This window comes from Tympanuchus pallidicinctus, unplaced genomic scaffold, assembly GCF_026119805.1.
Source record: "Tympanuchus pallidicinctus isolate F22 unplaced genomic scaffold, pur_lepc_1.0 scaffold15, whole genome shotgun sequence".
Taxonomy (NCBI): Eukaryota; Metazoa; Chordata; class Aves; order Galliformes; family Phasianidae; genus Tympanuchus; species Tympanuchus pallidicinctus.
In genome coordinates, this window is record NW_026294669.1 from 5070072 (window position 1) to 5095503 (window position 25432).

Genomic DNA, 25432 nt, shown 5'->3' on the forward strand with positions numbered 1-25432 from the left:
ACTTACATGAGCCCTGAATTTCAAACAGAAGATCCTTATCTTGGCAAGTATAACCTTTGCTGTTTTGGAATTAATGCCACTGTGAGCTTAACATAGCAAAAGAACTGAGATATTTATTTTAGTTTTATTGATCCTGAATCAAAGCTCTTAAGAGCTTTGGTGTTTGTTGTATAGCTGATTTTTCTGTCCACCACTCTGCAGTATAGTTAATATACTATATAGTTACTTATAGTTAATTGGCTTGGCAGTGCCAGTTAGGAATTCTGCATGCTTGGTGAAAATTGATATGTACATATTTTGGAAATCTGGAGCTTCAAACTTACAAAAGTGAAAGTATAGTTCTTAATTTGACCTTTCAGCAGTTCACAAATATCTGTATCATAAGGAAAGGAAAGCAATGCAAGTAATGCTAGAATAATGCTCCCAAGTAGTTGAAGGAGTCTCCCACCTTTTAAAACAGTGTCTCAGAAAAGGTGTCCTGTGGGAAGAACAGACAGTGAGGTGCGAAGTCTTTCCTGTGCATTAGATTATGGTTACTCTTTTCCAGGTGTATTTGTGGATCCCAACATCTCTTATCTTCCCCTACCTCCCCCCCCCCAAAAAAAAAAAAGTCCATAGACTTCCCTTCTAATGGTGCACAATTATTAAAGAAAAAAATAGATATAAATCTGATTTGATGGTTTTTATAATAGAAGGAACATAGATTGCTATTAGTTAGTTTTAAGGTGCGTAATGCATCCTCCACTGATCAGAGCTTTTTGTTCAATGGGCATAAAGTGTGAAAGTATGCAGTGCTACGCTGTTGTCCTTACTGCAGAGGTCACACTTTAAAATTTCGTATACTAGGTAGCCCTTGAACTTCTTTTTAGCAGCTAGGCTATGGTCAGGCCACTTTGTGCAGCAGGAGCCATGTTCATTCAAGCCCTGTGGCTGGCACACAGCCTGTGCCCCTAAGCTGGAGTTCCCATGTCCCTGCTCTTCCGGTGGCCTTTTGATTGGTTCAAGAGAGCACATCCACCCCGCAGGGTTTTGTAGTTCAAGAGGCAGGCTGGAAATAGGTCTGTCATGAAATGACTGAGACCTTCTGAAGATTTTGTCTGTGTGTGTGATTGGGTTCATACACTGTAATGGCCTGGTACATCCCACCCAACACTTGTCAGAAGATGTTATGCCTTTGTTAAAGGTGTGTGACAATTTTCTGCATACATTTAGGTACTCTATTCATTTTGAAGTTTCTAAAATCCTAATACTTCACTCCTCTTAACAATATTTTAATGCTAATTAGTCTACAATTATAGCTTTAATTCACCTTTTCAGTTTATTTTTTATGCTGTGGGATCAAATATCTTTTTTCTCCTATTCCTAATTGACATTTTAAAAATATAACATAATGGAATCATTAATTTGAGATTGCTATTATATATACTAGTACTAAATCACTAAGTCCAACAATATTAGGCTGTCCCTTTTCTGCTAAAAATTAAAGCATTAATGTAGCTTTCAGTGATAGGTACTAAAACATCTTTATAAATATTTGAAAAGAAGCTGCTCAATGAACTGTGCAAGACAGGAGGCTGACCTCGCACAACTAATTAATTACTGCAATCAGAGGATCTCCAGACGAAGTACCCTCTTTAGCAATTTGAAAGCTAATTAACATTCATGTCTTGCAAAAGTCACTTGACTTCCAATTATGATTAAATATGCAAGGTCACTGGGACATGGCAAGGCAAAGAGCTGAAAGTAATCTCCTAGTACTGTGGTGACAGTCAAAAGTAATGTCATGCACTGAAGGACTACAGAGGAAATGCAGATTATGCGTTATCACATGCTGTGTGGGGGGCTGATGGGAAACCGTCACAACTGCTGTTGGCCCCACTTCCGTAGATCAAACTTGTGATTTCTGAAGCAGAAGCACACACCCAGCAGCTGAAGCTGTGCATAAATCTAATACGTTGTCTTCCCGGTTTTAAGAATATTGGTCAAACTGTTTGCCTGCTCTTATCATGCATCGATCAGCCTAACTATAAATTTAATAAGTGCTAAGGGATTGAAGAAGGGATCTTGTCACTGAACTAATCACAGCTGACTAAACCACAGTGCCTAACCAACATTACAACAAAATACTGCGTTATTTTTAAATGTTATGATCAACAGAGCAAATTGACTTTTTTGTTCTCTGTTCTACTACGACGTTCATATATATATATATATATATAATTACATACATTAACATCTGCACCTACTGCTAGAAGTATTTTTTTAAAAATGTGTAATTTATTTCAGTATTTGTAAATAGGGAGGTTCCAAATTGAGAACCTTAACATATTTTTGCCTCATGTCTTATAAAACAGATTCTTTTATATATATATATATATATATATACAATTTAAAACCGAATGCTTAACTGAAGGAATAAGATAATTTAGGTTAACAAGCACATTAGCACCAACTGAAATAGCAAACATTGACTATAATGACAAGATAATTAAAAAGCAGTGATTATATTGTCTGTTTAAAGAGCCAGATCCAACAAGTACAAAATGACAACCTGTCATAAAGTTCTGTATCACCTCCTATTTTTGTTGGCATCATTATTATCAGAAGAGTTGTTAGAGCCTATCTCAGATGAAAATAACGAGGTCAGACACCCCACACTCATTGTCACTAGTGTAGTTAATTGCTACCACATCATGTAGGGAAAAAAAAACCAATAACTTGCAAACTTCTAAGCTCCATTTAGCTGCTGCAACGAGAGTGATTATTTGTACAGCATGATGTAAAATATGTAAGTTCACTGAGGAGGACACTTCACACTGAAATGTGCTTGGTGATTCTCTAAAGGGGAGGGGGTAGGAAGCATTACGCTTCAGTATGACAAGTGCAGTGAATTAGCCCATCAGGAAAGGAGAGGGCTCTTGACCTAGTTATGCCATAGTTGTGGCCCAGAGGAAGTGAACCAATGTGCTTCTTAACTAACCAAAAACACCTACACAATTCTGCAACAGCAAGTTTCAGGGAAAAAGATTGAATCTGAGACTAGCCTTTGGGAGGCGTGCAAAAGATGTTTGTCTGCATGGACATGTTATCTGCCAAGGCTGGATGTCTCCAAGGATGCAGCTTTAAAGGTGAGCAGAAAGTTGGAGATTCCAGGAGGTGTGCAGAAGGATGCAAGCAAACTGGCTAAATACAAACGAAAAAGGAATGTGCTAAAATTTGGGTTTTGTTCACTTGCAACTACATGGTCTATTTTAAATGTGGATATTGTAAAAATACTTCTGTTTAATTCTCCCTTAGCTGGCAGGAGTTTTGCAAGAGATCAAGGTGCAAGGTAACAACCAGGCACTCCACATAGGAAGGTAAGGCAAAACTGTAAATCAGACAGGTAATATCTCTTACCCATTGCCTTGACTCCCCACTGCATCCTTGAGGGGCTCCACAGGCTACACTTGTCAGTTTTGGGTGTCCTGTTTCAAGCTGCTTTGACCACTAAAAGAAGAAAAACAGTCTAGCTAGTAAATCACACAATGTATTATATATAGCAGAGAAATTATTTCAGAGGATTCTTTTAATTTTTGTTTTCAGCTATTTCAGAGAGTATGAATGTTTATCCAAAGTTTGTCAGACTCGGTAACCAACAGCATCTTATTTTCTACATGATTTTCAATTATTCACATTTCACAGTACTCAAATGCATTTTTATTCCCTTAACGTTTTAGGTGTGTGTGTGTGTGTTTTTTAAACTAACTACTCTATGAAGTATTTCAATGGCAGGTTGAAAAAACGTCAGGTAAATTAGCTGCATTTCTATGGATACAGTTAATATGAAATAGAGCTTCTTGTACTGGACTGCAGCCTTTCTTTGTACTTCCTGTATTTGTAGAATTCAAATTAAAATTTAAAAACTTGTAATGTTTCTGCCAGATTTGAATGATAGAAAAGCAAAGTCATCCTCATTACAGATGACAGAGAACCACAGACAGTACTGAGGAGAGGAAACTACTTAACTAAAGAGAACAAATGCAGAATCATAAGTCTTGATAGGATCTCAGTGTGGCATCAGCCTTCTCCATATCTCCAAACAGAATCAGATGTAGCTAAACCAGACTCTGTTGGCATTTCTCTCCCATTTTTGAAGTGTCAATGTTGTCCTTAAACAACGAGTCTTAGTATTTTCTGACCTTCTCTTATCATACAGTTTCTGTTGCTGATGTTTAAAGCTGATTTTCCTATCCATCATAGGCAATCCAAACTTCTTTCTACAACTTTAAGAAAGCGAGGAGCAAAAATGAAGCTGATAAGATGACCTTACTCTGGTGTACACATCATCTCAGCTTTGCGCTACCACTCGTGATCGAGAAGCATACTGAAATGATGTCTTTAGTCAGGCTGTGGGTGGCAAAATGAAGCCCAAAGTGTTATGTGGTCCTTCTTCACTGCAGCTCTGGACCATCAGTTATTTGATAATGCTGATGGGTGATAAGTGGCTGCTCTCATTGCCACCTCTTTCTTCAGAAGAGTAAACGATCAAACAATCACACAACTCTAAATTGTCACTTCTTTGCTTTTAAGTCTTACTCTGCAAATGAAGATATGCACTGATCTCTTGCTGATGCTAAGCTCAAGCTTGAAGAAACCTCTCCTGAAATCAAAGTGGAACTCTGAGCAAATATCTTCACTTTTCAGCAAATCAAGGAATCAATCTGTAAAAAGGCAAGAGGCATTTTTTTCTGAAAACCTCTGAATATCAGAAAATCATGAACATTGTCCTACGCTGATAGATCTACTTTTATTACTGCTATACCAACACAACAAGGCATAGTACTACAAAGCAATCCTAATCGTTTTCCAAAGAGATCTCTGAGCTTTGTTAACTTTTAGGAATGTCTCTGCTGTCTCTGCCCTGCCTTATTTCACAATAGCAGGCTGAATCTTTTGAAGCACTGTCAGTAATGCAGATAATGAATCAGTAATGCCAAAACTGCAACAAAATGACTAAATGTAAAAAAAAAAAAAAAAAAAAAAAAAAAAAAGATAAAATGCTAACTGTATGAAACTTAGGAGTAGCTTGAACAGTGCAGCTGAGGAAAGTGCACAGTTAAACTGTGGGACTGAAATGGGTAATTGATTTTTAAAAAATACCTATGGCTTTGCGAGGTTCTTTAGTACAAAGAACAGCTGAAGAGGTCATTTAATCTGAGGTCACTCGGTGAGGCAGGATGGAAAAGTACAAATGAGTGTTGAATCCATGGGATTAAAATAGAATCAAATGAGTTAAATTTGATAATGTTCGGGATAGTAGATTTGTTTAGTTCTGAGGTTTTGTTTTCGATCAGTGAGGATGTTTATTACTCAGTCAAATTACCAAGGGTTATTGTTGCAGTCTTTCCCACTTCAGGTCTTTAAATAAAAACTAAATGACATTCTAAATGGATAATGCTTTACTTCAGCAAAGATTGAATTTGACTAGAGCTGTACAAAGGATCAGGGTAGAAGTTCATCACTTTCAGGTCACAGGGACTACGATCCTGTGGGTTTGCTATGAGAGTAACTTGTGAGTGGCTGAAAACTTGTTGAGAGGTGCAACATTCACTACAATCTCCCCCTCTAAATGGAACTAATGGTCATTTTTGTGTTTCATTTCAATGTCAAGGATAAAATTACAGTGGTAAGCTGTGAGTCACATATTTTACCCTTGTAATAGTCTACACTTAATTGGCACAACACTATTCAAGTGTCTTTTAAATGCAGAGCCACAGGTACAGGTGTGATTAAGTTGTCTGATGATACTCATAGCATCGGCAGGAAAGCAGTGATGTTCTGCGTTTGTAGTTCTTGAGATGAGTGAGTCCATTAACAGTTTAGCACTAGCGACTGACCACAAGATGTGAAAATGCAGACCTGCTCTCTGCAGAAAACCAATTGGGTGGCATATGAGGGACACAGCCACTAAAGGAGGTAGGTACCTAAGACCCACCTAGCTCCCATTATACTCTGGTTCAAAATCGACAGCTTTCCCTTCAGCTGTCACATACCCACCACTACAATTAAGCCAAGAGATGAAAGAAAGGGAAATAATTGTTAAAGGTTGGACTGACGTAGATGTACTTTGGTGAAGATTTGCAGGTCGAGCAATCCGTAGTATTTACTGAGTGCACTGGGGTGGAAAGTCAACAAACACCCCAGGAGTCTGTTCCACACCGACCAGGGTGTGTGATATTTTGGTGTTAATTGAATGCTGCTAACCTTCAGGAAAATAAATAACATTTGTGTTATTCTTCCTATACAATGGAGAATGACTGAATTTTCCTGATTTAGGCCATAAGCTGGAAGAAAAATCTGTTTTTCAAATGGACAGCAGCTTTCTTTGAGATGGCAGTTCCAATAGCTAGCATATCATAGCATTCCCAGGCCTTCTTTTGTCTGTTTATTTCTTTCTAATTTTTCTGTTTTGGCTTGGTGTTTTGTTTTGCTTTGTTTTTCCTCAGCTAAAATATGAATTTTTTTTCGTGCTAAAATATGGATCTCAAAGAGCAAGAAAGAAGGTAAGGGAAGTGAATGTGGGTACTCACAGGAATACTCTGACCATATATTTCCTTCAGGGAGGGAAATGATAAGGTTATATAAAGCACTAGGTCTGTTATGTGTAATTGCAGTGATTGCAAGCTTTTTTTCTCCCTGGTGGCTCTTGCATTCACTCTTGCTGCCACTGTATGCTGACCTTCTCTTGGGATCAGACACATCAGCTGTGAAAGACAGCTGTCTAGTCTAGTTTGCTTCCCTCATGGACGTATACAAAGATGTGCACTTGCTTCAAGACAATGAGGGGACTATGAGAACCTTATAAAGTACAAGAATTCATGTAAATGGATATTTCTAAAGAAATACATTGGGAAATAGAAGCTTATGGTAACAAAGACATCTCACATTTTAGTTTTCATTGCTATGAATTCATATAAATTGTATGAATTTATTGAAGGTGCTCGTTGACATAAGTGACAGCAGCCTTACAAAACAAAGCAATCCATTATCCTACTTTTTATCCTGTGATTTCCATCTTGAAGGCTTTTAATGATTCTCCACAACCGTTCTGCATGCCAAGCTAGGGGGAAATCAGTACTGATCACCACTGAGATGTACCCACTGTTTTGTTTCTGCTCATGGTATTGACAAAGCCTTATATTTGTGTATGAAAATATGCATCTGTGAGTGTTTCTTCTGCCACTATGAGATCTGGTGGCACTTAATTTGGCAATATCTGGGGCTAAGGTACTACAGAAACACACAGATGACTTCTGAAGTCCAGGCACGTGAGCAGGAAGCAAAATTTCTAGTTTTCATAGCCTGGTTCCACGTAATTAAATTTCTAATAGGAAATGGATATGCACATAACTTGCTCTTTATGAGTACTCTGAATTCTGAGTTTGCCAAGAACTGAGCAATTATTATGATATAAGTAACATGTATTCAGTGTACATAACACAACTGTTTGTGATGCTTTTCTTGGACTACTGCAAAGAAAAATGCTACCCATAGGACTAAGCAGCTTTGCTCATAAAACATTGCAAGTGCGGAATTTTAATCTAATCTACTTAACTATTTTATCAACATGCTTTGGGATGATTAAATTAGTTTCTTTATGCTCCAGGATTTAAAATCCTGTCATTGGATGTTTCGCGTGTGAGCTCAGGAGTTCACTGTTCAGTGTGGGTGAGAATGTACAGCAGAAATTAAAGCTGCTCAATATTCTGTGTAGCAAACCTGCTTCTTAATGATACATTTTTTTTTTTTAGGTTCACTGTGCAGTCAGGGCACATGAGATTTTATGGTTTTTTGTTTTTTTTTCTGAATAGAGTTTATTGCTGAAAGTACAGTGTAGTTACCAGTAGAGCATAAATCTGTGGTCTGAAACCCTTGTAAGAACACATATTGCTATTGAAAGTATTCAAGTGAAAGAAAAAAAGAAAAATGGTGCATTTTGAAGTAAAATACTGCTGCCCTGTGTTTGCTGATACATACAAGCATCATGTGTACTTGTGTTTTTAGAAAAATATTAGTAATGTCGTGGTAATGAACATTGGCTGGATACTGCTGATGGGCAGGTATCTGGATGTGAAATGATACTCATAGTATCTGTTCCACAAAATGAGAGAAAAACTTTTTTATCATATTGCTGTGCACCTTGGGACACCCCATGATTTAATGCTGCAAGTAACACTTTAGTCACTTGCTTCTCAATTCCAAAACTCATTTGAGTGTTGATGGAGATCCTTGGTGGTGTGTACTGTAATTAGTATTCCCAAGGGCGAAAGCCTGGCAATACTCCACCTCCTCCCAAAGTAAAGGTTGTTCTTGGTGAGGTGCATACCTATACTTGCACCAAAACTTAACAAAAAAAGATTATTGAGCTGATTCACATTAGCTTTACTTTTGCATCTTTCCTATTCTAAATAGCTTTTGCTCATGAGACTATTCCATATGTTTGAAGTATACTCGGAATAGCTTCACAAGTAAAACTTGTTGATCTAAAATGAATGCTTAGCTTCCACCAAGACTATGGCTGTAGCAAACATCTGCTGGAAGACAGAAAAAATGTATTTCTTGGGTGATGGAATTTAATTAACTCGAGTTACATCATTTACTGCAGTATTCACGGATCCAAATTCAATTCTCTTTGACAAATCTTTTAAAAAATCCATTGTTGTGAAAAGTGAAGAGCAGCCTCATTACTAAAACTCATTTTGAATTGCTGCTTTTCTCTACTACTTTTAAGCTCCGCACGGATTTGAAAAGAAGCTCTGCTTGGCTCCTGAGTCTGGAAAACTCAGACTGATAAATGAATCCAGCACAAATTCTCTAGAAATGTGTCCATCCTGCTCTTTCATTCCTCCATATGATTTTTTAGCCTCTTTTTGTTCTCTGGATCGTATACAATAAAAATATTTTTTACCTATTAACAATTCATAAGAGATAATTAGCTTTGTTGATGAGCCCTTGTATCCAATAACTTGCCGTTTCCTGTCAGTCCTCTGACACCAGCAGGCAGCTTGCATTGTATTGCATTGTGTTATACGATATTATATTACATTTATTGCACTGTTGGCAGTTCTCTGCTGAGATTTTTAGTAGGAAGTCCCTTCATTCCATTTCCTACAGTGTTTACCATCTTGAAGAGCCTAGGAAATCTATTGTTGCTTACAAGAGAAAGAAAACATAACAAAAATTTTGCCATACTACTTTTCTCATGATGAATGTACTCATCATGATGAATTGTACTCATCCATTTGATTATTCTATAAATGCAGGAACTCGTATCAATAATATGAACCATACTCACAAATCCTGGGATACCAGTGTCAAAGTGTATAAGTACAGCTGGTGGCATTCTCAGTGAGAGGGGGTTAATTGTGCTTAAGGAACCCAGTGAGATGGAAAGCAGAAATTCACTCACAGCGAGCTTTAGTCTTCCATATTCCTAGTGAATTGTTCAGTAAAACTCCTTGCTGAGGAAGAATGGCTGCAGGATGCTGTTGTTAATGACAGAGTGCTGTGAAAGGCATACAATGCTTCTCTTGTTTCTCTATTGTTCTTTTCTTGGCTATAAACATAATCTGTGGAAAGGCACTTTACTGTTACATGTGTAAACGTTGGCTGTCGTACTGCATGCCTGTGACACTGCTGCTGAAGATGAGAGCTGAAAGCTATGAACAATGGAAGCTGATTGCACTAAGAATAAGTCTCAGTGCTCCCAAACTCCTTTATCAGTGCTCTGGCACATCTTTTCTCTGTCAAAAAAACCAACAGGAGCATCTTTAAAAGCAAGTGGAAAAACCAAACCATCCCAAAGAATGCATGCCCACTTCCAAACACCCTTCCTACCTGTTAGAGGCCCAGCAAATTGCTTCACCATGCGCCTTGCTTTCTCCCAGACACCTTGTGGGCATTTATTATAATTTATTAGCGTGTGCTAATGGGACAGCTATCTGAATGCACCAAGGGCTTCCCTGCCAGGTTGGGAACAGCAATACTGCAGCATTTAGGTGCACTTGCAGCAAGTATTTCCTAAAAGTATTGCCTAAAGCCCCAGCCTTTGCTGTTTAATCAACTGAAAAAGCTGTTTATTGCTGTCTATACATGACTGTCTGAGCACCCTGCTTTAATTAACTGTGTCAGACTTGGCTGTCATTTGACGCAGGTTTTATTGGAATAGATGCTAAATCTCATCTTTCATAACTGCATCTTCAACACATCTGCACTGAGCACTTTTATGTAATAATTAGTTTCCAAGAGCTGTCTTTTATTCACTGTGCATTCACTCAAGAGTAGCCTCATCAAAGTCTACCACGGCTTTCTTCTCTTCCCCACTTCCCTCAGCACTGCAGGAAGCTGTGGCCCAGGTATCTCTGCTCCAGTCCTGAGGCACAGACCCAGGAAGCATTTCTTTTGGAATTTAATTCATTTTCCTAAACATTGCCTGACTTCATGGAGCCTTCATGGCAGTGCTGTCCATGCCAACCATGTGACCTTGTCCATTCTGGGGAGTCTTGCCCCCACAGATTCATGCCTTCCTCTAGGCACTACACCAGGTCCACCACTCTCCCTGATACATCCTAAGGACACACACCACACACCACACACAAAGACTGAGGTGGTAGGCAGTAATGAGCATCAGAAGTACATGTTCCTGTGCACTGTAATGCTGTCACAATTGTACATGAAGCCTTCATTGTACATGAAGCCTTCCCACCATTTGTAAATTCTTTTGGGAGACGTTACGAGACCCATCTTTCTGTACAAGGATATTTATCTATGAATCTTGACAGAACTAGCTTGAAAGCAGCAAGTATCTGTTTTTAACATTATGTCATTGCTACTTGCTCAGGCATTTGGAGAATGATTAATTTTAGTATTTCTGTTATGTATGTTGTGATCTTAGGTACAGTTGTTAGTAATAAGAAAGGAAAAAAAAAATAAATCACCCTTTCCTTTTTATATCTTTTCTAGAGATGACCAGGCCACACTATTGGTGGCTACTTATGCCAATGAGCTTGAATACCGGTCTATCCCTAGGAGCTTACCTATAAAAATATTACGTATATAAAGTAGTTCAGTTAGTGAAGACATGCACCACTTGTGGGGGAAAAAAAAAAAGTGCCACTAAATGCTTTCATGCAAAATCCTAATGGCAGATGTGGGGATGATTGGCCATGCTCTGAGTAGAACACATCCTTTGTAGATGCTGAATTAATGTCAGTGGGTGTATAGCAATGATATATTTCAAATCCCTTCTGAAAAAAAAAAAAAATAAAAAATAAAATTTTGCTATCTTCTCCTAGATATGTCTTTATCGTATGTGCAGCCCCTTACAAGACAAGTGACCTTTCCCAATATAGGATGCTCCTTTCAGCCAGTGGCTGTCCCAGAGGTATCTAGCAATTACAGATAGTGCATATTTTTTGCCCAGTTCTCCTATTACATGAAGGCTTGCTGGGTCTACAGCAGTGAGGACAACCCTGCAGAGAGAGAGAGTTCAGGGCTGAGATTGTCACTACCTGCTCTTCACATTAGTGCCAAAGTGGCTGCGCGTTGACCCATCTCCCTAGGATTCAGAGACTAGCTGTCATGGGCTCTGTTTTTTCATTTTTTTTTTTTTTTTTCTTCTTTTTAACTTCACATAGGATGTCTATTCCAGTGAAAGTAGAGCAAAATTCAATGGTGCCAGCTGTAGCATCCTTGCAGAGGCACAGCCCACGCTACTGCCTGCCATCACTCCACCATCACAGTCTTTGTTAGACAGGTGTGTACTGAGGAAAAGTAATAGCTCTGAACAGTGTCCTCTTTCTCACAACGGAAATACATCAGTTTGTGAGCTCTTCCTCCCTTGCCAGCATCCATCACATTTTCTTCCCACACACTTACACTTCACTAACGCTATCAGTAATGTCTTCCTTCTTCCACATATTTCTTTTTTTTTTTCATTTCTCCTGCTACATTCCTGGTGCTTTATCAGTATTTGCTCCATATTAACCTCCCTCCATCTCCAGCTTCTCTCTTCACTGCACAAGCACAGTGCAAAACCTCTAAAACGAGTATCTCCCCCCCCCTCCCCCCCCCCCCCCCCAGTATTTCCAAATGCCCCTGGAACCTAGAGGAGCTGCATGGCATTGTATAGGAGCGAAATGAGTGAATGCCCTTCCCCATGCACACACTACAGAGGCAAAAAAGGCTGATGCTCAGCAAGGAACAGGGCAGCTTGTCTTCCCTCAAAAATGGCAGCCCTTCTTTTGTTCACGTTGGTCTCCTTCTGACAGCAGGATGGCCTTAGAGAACAAAAGAGACGAGTCTCCACTGATAAAAAGGGAATAGTTTTGTTGTTACTGGATGAAGATTATTTCTGTGCTGATTCAGAATGGCACAGAGAGATACAGGGATTCTTCTGGAAATTACAGATAGGAAAAAAGCATCACTTCTTCTTCCATAGAATTTTGCCTATTTCCCTGCTGAACAAAAAGTGATTTGGCACACAGATGTCCTGGCAGTGATCACTGGGTTATAGGGTAAGCTGTATGTTGGTGTGCTGAGTCAGAGCTGTTTCAGAGCCAATTTTGTCATTCTCCCCAGTGTTACCTTCATTCTGCCCTTGAACTTCTAGCAGAAGTGGAAAGAGCCAGCTTATGAGCCAACACTGGCTATTTTGACCTATTTACAGCTTCTTATCTATAAGTTCTAAATGCCCTTTTGTTGCACACTGCAGTGCATTAAGCAACATTGAGTCCCTACGTGACAAATGCACAGAATCCACTTTGATCTAATCCCTTGATAGAAATACAAAAATGAGCCCCCACCTGCATGCATACCACTCTGATCCTGCACAGCCTCTTGCAGAGAGACCAGAGGCAAGGTGCTCCACACCAACTGTGCCCCTCTGTCAAGCTTCAACACGACCACAGCTTGTCAGGCAGGGGCACACTGAGCTGTGGGGCAAGTTATTCATTTATCAAAGCAGGAGCTTGTGCAGGAGCCCAGAGATCTCAGGGAACCATTTGCTGCTGTTGGGGCAGTCCGTTTCCTCATTTTTAGCAGATGCTGCAGCACCATCCCATCCCTCAGCCACTGTCTCTCTGCTGATGCTATTCTGTTGTTTTGCAAGGGGTTGGTTATGACATTTTTTTTTCTTTTTCTGCAGCAACCCAGCTGGAAATGTAAGATAATATCCAAAATAATTAAAAGCTCCTCACACTATATTTCCTGTTCGCATTCTGTCTCCAAGACATCTTCCATGGGAGGTAAGTGGAAGGGAGAGCAGAGTGTCAGAAAGCTGACAGCCGAGGCGGACACGCGAAGAATTATAGGCATTCAACAAACATTATAAGGACAATAACACACTGGCTTATGGGTATTTATTTTTTATGAGAGGCTTTGGCAGTATTTTGTTTGAAGTTTTGATGGCCATATGTTTTCCAGGGAGGCACAGCACTGTTTGTAAACTGTGCTATAATTGAAATTGAGTTTTTATGAAATCTATGTGAAATATGATAACACATTAAAATACTCTCCTTTGGAGAGTTTCCTCATTGATTTTTGTTGCATTAAATCTGTTTACACATCAAAGGAAAATATTACATTCTGCCTGTCTTCATTTCAGTCACACCCTTCCTTTTGTTTCCTGGAGACTGCACATGGCAGAGCAAAATCCCCTCTGTTCAGAGCTCTTCCAGCACTCACACTTCTTTTAGTGAAATGATGCTTTACACTATAATTGGACTTCTTTCCCCCATCTGCTTAGCAAACCAGGAACTTTACGATGCCTTTTTCTTCGTTCATCTTTTCAGCAATTCAGCTCTATGTATACACTGGGACCAATTCTGCCCTACTGAAAATATGTGGAATTTCATGGCTGACTTCTCCAGGATCAGGATCAGTCCACAGAGGTGTTTGCTATGGACAAAATCTGTAGCTGAAGCTATCATGGCTCAGTTCACTTCAGAGGAGCTTTGCTGCTTTATCTGAGCATCTGTCCCTGGAAAAGTTGTGGGGTTTTTTTGCTATGGCAGATGATGTTTTAAATTCAGTGTGCTTTATCCAGGTCTTTTCAGGTGTTGATGTAAAGACTGAGCTTTCTTTAATTTTTGCGCATGAAAATATCATTTTATGTATACTTATATAAGTGTGTATCAAACAATTGTATATGCTGTTGAAAAGTGAATGCATGGGAAGGAAATAATGCAGTTGCAGGGAAGGCATATTTTTGCCTTACTACTCAGAAAGAACTCAGAGTGAATCTATCTTAATGACAAAAAATGAAAATTAAAAGTATTGTTTGGACAGATAACTAGATACACGGCAATAAAACTTACCTTGGTTTACTCACAAAGCACCTTGTCAGAGCATCAGCACTGTGATAACACTGTTTGCATCATCCAGTCCAGGCTGCTCTTCTATGGAGCTAGGACAAAGGCCTATTTCAGACACAAAAGAAGTGATCTGTTTTGGTGTTTGTCATCATAGGGATAACAGCTATATGCTATCACAAATGCCTGCTGGATTTGTTTCAGAGTTAAAGCTGATCTCTTACTAAATCTTATTTTCATTTCTCCTCTGCTAACTTGAAAACTTGACCTGTTGTTTGTTTTTTTTTTCCTCCTCTTTGCCCTAGCTTGGCTTTCATTTTCTTCTTTTTCCAGAAAATACAGTGCGCTGTGTGTGTTCGGACCATCAAACCCCAAAGCTGACCCTACACCCTATGCACAGAACCTCAACCTGCCCAGCAGAGATGTGTAGGTCGAGACTCATCACGGAACTGTCTGCACTGCCTGGACCACAAGGTTGCCTTGCCTTGATTGTATTTGCTGCTGTGGTATGGCTGAAAATGCTTTTACTGTTGACAAAACCTATCTAGCTCTTCATAAAACCCAATGGAAGCACATATCTCTATGGCCTCCTAGTTGGGCAGATATTCCACACTGTCGGTAGCCCATGAGATATATTATCTCTGTGCCTCTGCTTTCTTTTGCTGTGCCTTTGTTTTGGTTAATTTTTAGGTGTAAAAAGTTCATTCGTAAGCAGTCAACAAGGAAATCACTGAGGCCTATGCATGGGATTGCCATCTGTGACTGAGTTGAACACCAGCTTGTGGGGTAGTGATGGTACAAGAATGGCTCATAAAGATAGAAGATGAAATAAAAAATCATAGCTACGTGTACTGGAATTTAGAGGCAGGACTTGGATGCTGAGGCCACCTCTGAAATGGCTGTCCAGGCACTGAGATAGTTCCTATGTTAAGCATAAGGTATATGTGCAAGGAGAACAATCCCAAAAGATATTGGAACATTTATATTAATGCAGCTGTGAAAGCTCTTTGAAGGAACAGCAAAGTTAACACATTAATTGACTTACTATTCTCATGAATTAATTTTCCACAAAAGAGCTCTAAGGTTGCAATGAAAACTGATATTTGTTTTCAACTCAGTTCAGTGTTTAGTGCCTGAATGCAAACTTGGTTCCATCCATGAAGACTCTGGTGCAGCAGCCCCAGAAGTTTCTTCTCCCTCTCTCCTTATGCATACGTATATGGAAATGTGTCTGAGGTGAGAAAATTCAAGATTTGAGGGTGCCAAAGATTGCTGCAAAGCCTGCTGAAGACCACAGCAGTTGACCAATGAATTTTCTACCCAAGGGCAGCTGATCCAAAGGGGCTCCTTGGCAGCAGGGAAGGAGAGATGCATGGATGATTGTCCTGCACATTACAAACAACAGGTGAGGCCTTCTGTGCATTATTTAGTATTAGGAAGAGTGGAAAGAGAAGTGGGAAGTGATTATATGTAAGACATAGCTTTCACAAAAAAAACAAGTTGTAACACAGTTCCAAAGTAGGCACTTGAGTATAGGAAAGCTTTCAGGCATTTAAAAAATTAAGAGGGGAGGAAGGAGCAATTTTGAATGATTTGGGAAAATCATATTTCAGTCTAATAAACTTGGACTCTTCCACCTCCTTGTGCATTAACCGAAGAGCAAAATCTGCCTCACTCTGTGGTTGTGAAGGGCCCCCATTGCAGCTCAAGTGGAGGTGGGACTGCCTTCTGTTTCTGGCAGTTCAGGCTTTCAAGAAGGAGCAGAGGCCCTTAAATAGATAAATAAATGTGTCTTTTTTTTTCTGAAATTCATACTTGGCTAGTTACCTTCTAAACCAAAAATAAAAACAAAACAAAACAAATCCTCCAGGAAATTAGGTGAGACAGAACAAGAAGAAAAATGTTTCTGGGCATCTCTTTCTCTCTCCCCATGCAGGTCCCTCTTGGTTTGCAGGGTTTTTTTTTTTTGTTAATTCGGAGTTTCTGAGCTGCAGCAAACTATGCAGCCCTCTTTCTCATTCCTGGGCAGGTTTATTTGCTCTTCTCCTCTGAGGTCAGACTGTCAGCTCCCCATGCTTTACTGCAGCTTCTCTCCTTGAACTACGGGCTTTCATAATTGTAATTTTTCTCTTTCATGTCCTTTGCCATGTGACATGCCAGGCAGCCAGCTCATATGCTCCACTTTGTGCTGCATCCCTGCTTCTGTACACATGGGGCCACTTGCTCCCTCCTTTATCGGCCTCCAAACAAAATGGAGAAAGCACAAATCAAAACCGTAGCCCAAAGGAATAGGTGCTAGGAAACTGAGTGGGCTAGAACGAGCAAGAGACAAAAAAAGAAAGAGATAAAAATGAGAAAATAAATGAATTTATATGTGTGAAAGTCGGAAGAAAAGAGCAGAAAGGAAGGGCAGACAAAATCCATGAAAAGGAATAGACAAATATAGTGAAAGTGTGTCCTATGCACAGAAACTTTTGAAGAGCTTATTGCAGAGCAGGTTCTGAGCATGCTCTGGAGAAATAATAGATATATATAATAATAATAATATAGATAATACTTAATAATAATTTCTGATGGGGAGGGTGTGTGTGCAGGACTTCTGTGTAGATTGTATGATGAATGTATACACACACGTGTGCATATGAATATATATAAATTATATTTATTTTCTATATATATAAAATGTGCATAGATATGTGTCAGTACAAGTGTTAATTGTATTAAATGTAAGAGCAGAACTCTTGTTTACAGAAACACATGCTTGTCTTTTTCAGGGTAGCCTCCCTGTAGCTGTGATTCCCACCTGGGAGGAGCTGACAGCCTGAGGGAGGACTTGTCCACATTTACATTGTGTCTTCAATGTGCTCTCCTACAGTCACCTAACAGTCAGGTAAACTCTTGGGATTTGACATCTCAGCACTGTTGGGTGGTGCATGGACAGTCAAAGGCCAGTGTTTGGGTGAGAATGGGGACCCAGCCTGTGGGTCAGTGCAGATATACCCAGTGGTGAGTCAGTGCTAAGGACTGGGATGGCTCGAAACCAATGCACTTCCTACAGGAAATGTGGCATGCATTAATTATGAAGTAATGTCACATTGAGGAGCCATACAACAAAAGCCACAGCAGCACACAATTTAGGAAATTTCACAATTGGATTAATTATCAAGACATATTGTAGATGATAGCAAATACATGGCTGGTTAGCTTTGGCATAATACAAAGTAAATGTAGGCATTAATAAATAGCTGTGCATTTCTGCCATAACTTTGATGTTAATTGTACATTATGTGTTCTATAATACATGAGATGTTTGTCTATTAAATGAACATATTGCACAAAGTATTTATTATGTTTTTTTCTCTGTCTACAAAAAGAATAAAATGCAATAGCTCACCAAAGTATTTTCATTTTTTAAGTAATGATGGAAGCAATGCTCTATGCTATGAATACATTTTCAAAATTATATTTAATAGTTGTTCCTGTTTTGTTTCTATGTATTTCTTGAACTTTCAAATCTTCTCAGGAGAATCATGTTCAAAGTAATATTTAGCATAGAGAAAAACTAAATATTTCATGATATAATTTGCTCTTATTAATATAATTGTCTGTGTAGCTTAGATTAAAAATTTACAAGAATTCTTTTCTCTTTCAATAGAAGTTGTAATTTCTTAAGAATTTCCATAAATGTTTTGAGATAATTCTCAGCTCTGTGAATCTTTGGAAATATTCTCATTATTTGATATTGAATCTGATTTTGAAATTGGCTTTACACTTATTTTTTCTTTATAGCCCTGCCAGAGATTCTTTGTCATAGAATTAGTGCTCATGTAACTAAGATACAAAAGACTAAATATTTTCCTTAGCAATTGCATGAGTAGACTGACATTTAATTTCTTCCATTTTTTAGCATTCTGATTATTGCTTTTCTTGAGCAGATATTTTAATATTTTAATACCAATCTCTCCACACAACCAGTAATATTTTATAGTCCAAGCAGTTCCATGACATTCTGTGTCACTGCTCACTCGTTACACCAAAGAAACTGTATGGCAGTCCGTGGATACAGAGGAAGAGCATGTATGATTAGGAAATGCAATCTCTTCCCCCCCACAAGCTCCTTGTCTGAAATATCCCTCCTGCTTTAGTCAGAAGCAATAGCTAGATCAGTTCTTTCCTTTTCTGAAAGTAAGTAAAGAAACTGTGTACTTGCCATTCTTGTTCTTTTAAAGTTTCCTATTACTGGACTGGAAAAAAACTCAAAACAATTTCCTTTAAGGAGTATGAAGAGAACATGTTTTTGTTTTTCTCTGGTTTCCTAGGCCTTTTTTAATTAAATTGAAAATCTTATGATGTTGCCCTGAATCCATCAAATATTCATCCAAATGATTCTGTTTATTGGCATCTCCACATTAGCATATTGGTCTGTTAAAATTCCTGTAACCATCCATCTGCCTTGTGGCTCCACTTCTAAGCAGACTTTTCTCTCAGCTGCTAGTACCATTAAAGTCAACTTTTTTTGCTGGAGCTTACTTTCATTTAAGCCACCGCTAGTGTAGAAAGGAGCTCATTTAGTGATGCTTTTTCACCTTTTAGGTTAACTCTGAATGCATCATTAACAGAAAGATGTTGACTAATTTGGAGGGAGTTTAGAGAGAAGCTGTAAAAGTGGTTAGTGGGTCAGGAAAGCATGCACTCTGCAGAATGATAAAATGAACTATTCACGTCTAGACTGGCTGGAAATCATGATTAGGAATTTTTAAAAGGTGTAAACATGAGTAATGGAAGAGTTCAGTGCATTAAGACAGAAGTTGTGCGGGGAGAAAGTAGAAAATTCCTCTTTGGATGTTCACGATGGCAATTTAGAAAGTCATGACACCACAGTGCAGATGGAAAGACTAGAGGATAGCAGGAGCTTTTGTGTTGCATGTGTGTGTTTAGTACCTCTATAGGGAAAAAAATGCCACTGACAAGTGAGAGAATAAGCCTAAATATGAGAAAATTGCCATTTGCTTGTAGCCACATGTCTTCTGATGGGCCCCATATTAAGCTGTGGACATGTCTTTTTTGAACTGCTGGAGGGCTTGGTATGTAGACCATTAAAAATCACAAAATAGTAATAAAAATAGGAAGCAATCTGGCTTTGCTAGAGATTTTTGACCCAATTTCCCACAGTAGGGCAGCTCTAATAGTACATACCACTGCCCGACAGCGTAACTCGATCAGAGGGACTCTAGGTGGTCTGAAGCAGTATCCACTTGAAATTAGTTGCTTGTTTTACTTTGATTTGACTCACAACTGTGCAAGCTGGGGATTCTGAATTTACAATTTCAGTAACACTGCAGAGTATACAACTTATGCCTGCACATCACACAGGCTTTTTGGTTGTACTCGCCTTGCTTCATCTGGCCTTCATTTGTACAGAGGTCCAAAATTTTGTGGCTGAATGCCATGCAGGAATTTGCACCATCACAGAACAGTATTTAATTTCTGGGTAGACTTTAAGAACACTAGGTGATGGAGTTTAAAAGAATAAATTATGTTGGGAAGATTTCAAATGCAGTATCTTCTTCTATGAGTGAGTAAACTCATTCATATTCCAGCATTTAATTATAAAATGGCCTCAGGAAACTCAGCACTCTGTATGGTCAGCAGTACTGGCAATATCTTTGCACAATATCAAGGTTTGGTTTAATTTTCAAAGAGAAAACTTATTAAGAGGAAAGTGAAAACCACTATAAAGGTAAACATTTCATAAGCCAACTGACAGCCACATTAGAAATATTAAATAAGCTTAGAAAATGTTATCTGGTTTGCCTACATATTTTAATGTGCTCAGGAAGAAAAATGTTATCTGACTGCATCACAGGATCCAGTGATTAAGAACCGAATGAGACCTAAAGACCATCTATTTCAGTAATCTGTCTCTGTCAGTGGTGAGATGCTTGAAAAAATCTAAGGAAGCTCTTTTCCCAAGCTCAGGCTACAAAGATACAAAACACGTCCTTGCCACACTGTAATATCTGAAACATGAATGTTTAAACTTCATTCCCTTTTTTTGGAGCTATTAATTATGTCTCTGGATACCCTGGATGGCTGTAGATTATCTAACTCCTTTGAAAACTCTTGTCCTCAGGCAAATTTAATCTACAAATGAGGCTATAATTTAGGGAAGACTCATGCAAAGGGATGAAATTCTTGTTTAACTTCAAGTAAGGATGTATTCAAATTGTTTCAAGCAGTTCCAGTTGTTTTCTTTGTTTCTGTGTCAGGTGTGTGCAGCGTGGACAAATGGTAAAACCTTCTTACACTCCTTACTGGATATCCCTCTCTCCTTGTCCCATGGAAAGCAATGCAGGTGAGGGGCTCACTGCACTGACTGTATGGTGGTTGCAGAGAGTAAACAACTGCAGTTATGCACAGTAGACATTGATGCAACACATACTGTCAGGACTTATGCTTGGCTGTAGTCTTCCATACTCCACAACTTCACATGAGAAAGAATATGCTGAGTCTGAGCTGACCATGGTGTCCAGATGTCCCAGGCAATTTTGTCATAGAGATATTTAAAAGGACTGAAGTGAAGTAGCTTTGTCCATTCCAATAGCTGTCTATATGTCTGCCTGTGGTTCATTGCTTTTTTTCCCTGGATCCACTTATTCCTAAGGAAAATTTTCATAATAATTGTGGTGGATTTTGCTGCAAATCCGTAATACAAATCACTGTTCCAGCAGGTACTGCAAGTGACATTTGATCCAAAGGCCAAAGCTTCTCTTATTAAACAGAAGAGAGGAGCAAATACGTTCAAGGGAGTGATGTGTGCCAAGCAGGAAGAATAATATAATATCCTCTCCTGTGAGCTGGATTGATTCAGCTGTGAGATGGCAAGCTCTAGATTGCTTGTTGTGCTTAAAAAACTGGTGAAGCATGAGTATAGCTTGAGGGAAATGCTGATGCGAGAGATACTCTAGGAGAAAAATGATGGGTAGAAAATGTAATTTATCTTGACCTTACATCCTAATAGTTACACACACACACACACACACACACACAAAAAAAAAAAACAACAAAAAAAAAACACCTCAAAACAACACCTACCAAAATGAAACAATAAAAGTTAAGAAAAAAGAAACACCTACTGAGCTGCAATAAGTAGCTCCTTATGTTCTATACTCTAAGAATTTCAAAAATAGTTAAAATCGAGGAGTATATTTTTTATTGCATTAAAAATTGTTGATATTTTATATCAATACTCATAAATAATTACTGTTTTACTGTTAAGCCAGAATTTTTTCTAATACAATTTTGTTCATATTTTGACTTGGAAAAAAAGCACTTCACAGTAAAACAGTCCACAGCATGGTTTATCTATACAAGACTTACAAATTTCTAGAATTCTGGTGGTAAAATGAGATTTACCAAATATTGCTAGGCTGTCTTCCTGCACTACAGCCTCGCTCAGTGAGAACTAACAGATGAACAAGATATGCCAAAGGTAAAAAAATGTTCTGTGACTCTTAAAAACCTGAAGTATTGTCATTCACAGAGGTGCAAAGATAAGACATGTTTATTGTTTCCAGTGCTTGTAGTTCCCTGCATTCAATAATACATGTTATCATAATTAGTTTTATATAAAGTTCAAAGCAAGCGTGTTCTTCTACACAAATTTAAGCAAATGTGTTGTAAGCTGCTTGATATTTCTTGGCTGGAAAACAACACAAATATGTTGAAAACATTTGATGTACACCAGTATAAAATCAATCTAGTATTGAGTGAACTGAAAACAACATCCTCCATCTCAGCACATGGTCTCTTCCTATCTTCATCCCTATCTCTTTGCCTTTCAGATAGCACCAGCAACAAGCAATTTCAAGCCCCAATTATTGAATTTACTGACAGCTCATGGTAAGAGAGGGAATACATGCACTGTTAAATTACTCTTAGCAGACTGTTGAGGCTTGATGATGCTGGTATCTAGACATGCCCTGTAGTTTCCCTGTGCACTTTACAAGTGAAATATTCAATGCATTAATTTTATTTCATCTTTACATTTTTGATTGATGTGTATCTGGATGTATAAAGGCCAAAAAGCAGTTCGTGACAAGAAAAAAACAAAAAATCTTATTTTTCTGAAAGTGGTGAGGAATTATCTCTACTCACTGGGAATTTCCTGTGCTAGCTCTGTGGGGAAAAGCTTTATGTCAGAGTTCTGCTTGGATTAACTGATGTTTTGAGAAATGGGAAGTAGGGAGAAACTGAGCGCTGCCATGCTATGACCACAACACTACCATCATCTGCAGTAGAACATATTATTAAAATGCAATTAAAATATTAAATATGATGACATTATGAGCTCGTATATTTCTCCCACCCACACAGGGAAGATGGTTTTATATAGGCACCCCTATGTCACAGTAAATACAAATATCTAAATTAGATGAGGACAGTGCATTAGTGTTTTTCAAAGGTTACTAGCCTATCCTTTAGCAACAGAATTATTAAGATTGGAATTAAAAGCCCATTAGAAGATCGATATTCAAAATCTTTTCTTTGAGTGACATGTCCTGCATTAATGTGATGGAGACTTGGAGGAAGGGTGTCCAACTTCTCCATGATCACATGTTCCAGAAATCCTCCATCCTGAGTGCTACTGTTCCTGGAATAATTTAGCTAATGAGTTAAAACTAAGTGCAGTATCATGTTGGCAACAGTTAGAGCTGCTAATATTATTAATAAGGATATTATGACTTTTTGGCAAATCTAAACCTAAATATTAATGAACCCAACTGATGTTCAAAACTGAATGTAGTTCACGTTAAATTTTAAAGCTTTGAATTACATGAAGATCTTTGCAAGTCCTAGTTCAATCGACAGTAATTGCAATTTGCCTTCAGCTACTGTGCCTCTGTGTTATTTTTCCCTGTTGGTGTGGGAGATAACAAATGTGTGAATGACATTTCAGCCTGGTAATTGGGCCATTTATAGTTCCTTGTTAGTTCTTGCTGGATAAGGGCTGTGGTGCTGATTTTACACAAGGATCAAGCACCTCATTAAAAGCATAGTGCTGAAAGCATGCCTGAAATACCTGACTGCAAGACAAGTGTTGCTATGTAATACGTGAAAAATAAATGACTTTGTACTTGCCATTATCATAAAAAGATGGCACTTCTGACAACTAAGACAACCTCTTAGTCTTCTTCTGTATTGACCTCTAATTTAGAGAAGTCTTTGTTGGTTCAAGTGGTGTTACCCCTCCTTGTTCCAGCTTTGTTTTTTCAGGAGCTGAGCCATTGTGGCTCAGCCCTACTCTAGCCTTGAAGTCCTGGATGTTTGCTGGGGCCTAGAATGGAGCAATCAGATGGGACCCAGCAGTGGGTCATAGAATCATTGGATGGTCTGGATTGAAAAAGACCATACTGATCATCTAGTTAAAACCCCATGCCACACGCAAGGTCACCAACCACCAGACCAGGCTGCCCAGAGCTACATTCAGCCTGGCCTTGAATGCCTCCAGGGATGGGGCATCCACAACCTCCTTGGGCAACCTGTTCCAGTGCTTCACCACCCTCAGTGTGAAAAACTTCCTCCTAGTATCTAACCTAAACCTCCCCTGTCTCAGTTAAAACCATTTCCCCCTTGTCCTATCACTATCAACTCATGTAAACAGTCGTTCTTTGGGCAAAGACCTGACTGCAGCTAGTTCAGCCTAGGTTGTTTTCCTCCCCATCTTCTTCAGGCGGTGGAGATGTTCTGGATTCCAGTTTACAGTGAGGTTTTTATTGTCTGTCAGTGACTATGCCACAGATGGCAAAGGCTAGAGGATTCTCTAGCACAGTCAGTATGAATTAATTGTGAAATAGTTGTGGGACGACCAACTACTTGCAGTAGAAGAAAAAAGAAAACAACAGGTATTTTCAGGCACAAAACTTTCACCAGGGGCACAGGCACACTGTTCTTCCAGCTATGTCAGCAAGTTTAATAAAAGGTATTACCTCTCCCCCCACAAAACTTGTTCCTATTATATTGTAAGACCATCACAGCAATATCAATGTTACTGTCATAATATTAGCAGGAAAATGTTAGTAGTATCTATTCACCTGCAAGCAATTCCCTGATACCATCAGAGAATATGATTTTTTTTATTTAGATATATGAAGGCAAGTTGTTCAAGATATACTTTTTCTTCTTCTTCTTTTTTTTTTGGTAGAGAAAGAACTTTCCATGCAACTATTCACTGAAGGATTGTAGCTTAGCTTTATGCTTAGTTTTGGCTGCATCATTTCACTGCAGCTGCTACTGCTGAAATTGTTCAGTAGCAAAATGGGAGGAACTCAGTGAATGTGTAGGAGAAAAAATCTGTCTAGACTTGTTGAGATTGTCACTTAGGAAAAAAGCCTCTCTGAAATGCAAGTTGCATTTAGCACTATGCTAGCAACGACTTGGAACTCCTATTATTATTAAATTCACAGTGTTCACAGTGCTCAAAAGTGAGTGTGAAATGTGCCTGACTTCTCCAATGGGTTTTGGAATCAGAAAAATATGCAAATGCCTGAAGATCTTTCTAGTGATATTGTCATCATCCATCTGCATTACGTTTTTGCCTTAAACTAGAACATTCTCTCATAGTGAATAGGATGCTTGAAGGGGAAGTTTCTATTGCCTTTTTATTGATTATTAATGAAATCACAGTGCTCTCAGCATGTGAAAACTGCAGCCCTGAAGTAAGGCTAGGCACTGATAATTGTTTCTCTTAAATCATAAATATAACAAGAAATTGGAGCTTTCTAGGAGATTTCATGATTTATGAAAATTGAGTAATAAACATTGCTTCATTTGCTGGGAATCTGGAGAAGTGTTTCAGGCAGCTTAGGAGAATCAAACATATTTCAAGTTTCTTGAATTTCCGGGCACTGTGTCAAGAGTGACTGAAAAACCCCAACAGATAATGATGAAAAATGTAAGTACAGTGAAGGTTCCTAATAAAAGGACACTATAGAAAGCCACTGTCTGGCTTAGTAGTTAAGAAAACAAAGAACTACTGATTATAAAGAAGTACTACATATGTTTAAACTGTTTTTCAAAGG

The 25432-nt window shown here is 38.6% G+C and overlaps 1 protein-coding gene across 1 annotated transcript in view; it reads left to right on the plus strand.

Annotated features, from left to right (window-relative positions):
* Nucleotides 1-25432, plus strand: part of LOC128077358 (von Willebrand factor D and EGF domain-containing protein-like) — a 287642-nt gene that overhangs the window by 478 nt on the left and 261732 nt on the right. Inside the window, exons 2-12 of the mRNA XM_052676473.1 lie at nucleotides 3009-3128; nucleotides 3298-3359; nucleotides 11679-11797; nucleotides 13187-13286; nucleotides 13833-13931; nucleotides 14685-14825; nucleotides 15470-15587; nucleotides 15677-15756; nucleotides 17126-17241; nucleotides 20621-20706; nucleotides 22196-22253. The gene's annotated coding sequence lies outside the window, so the exon portion shown is untranslated. The remainder of the gene's footprint in view (nucleotides 1-3008; nucleotides 3129-3297; nucleotides 3360-11678; nucleotides 11798-13186; nucleotides 13287-13832; nucleotides 13932-14684; nucleotides 14826-15469; nucleotides 15588-15676; nucleotides 15757-17125; nucleotides 17242-20620; nucleotides 20707-22195; nucleotides 22254-25432) is intronic.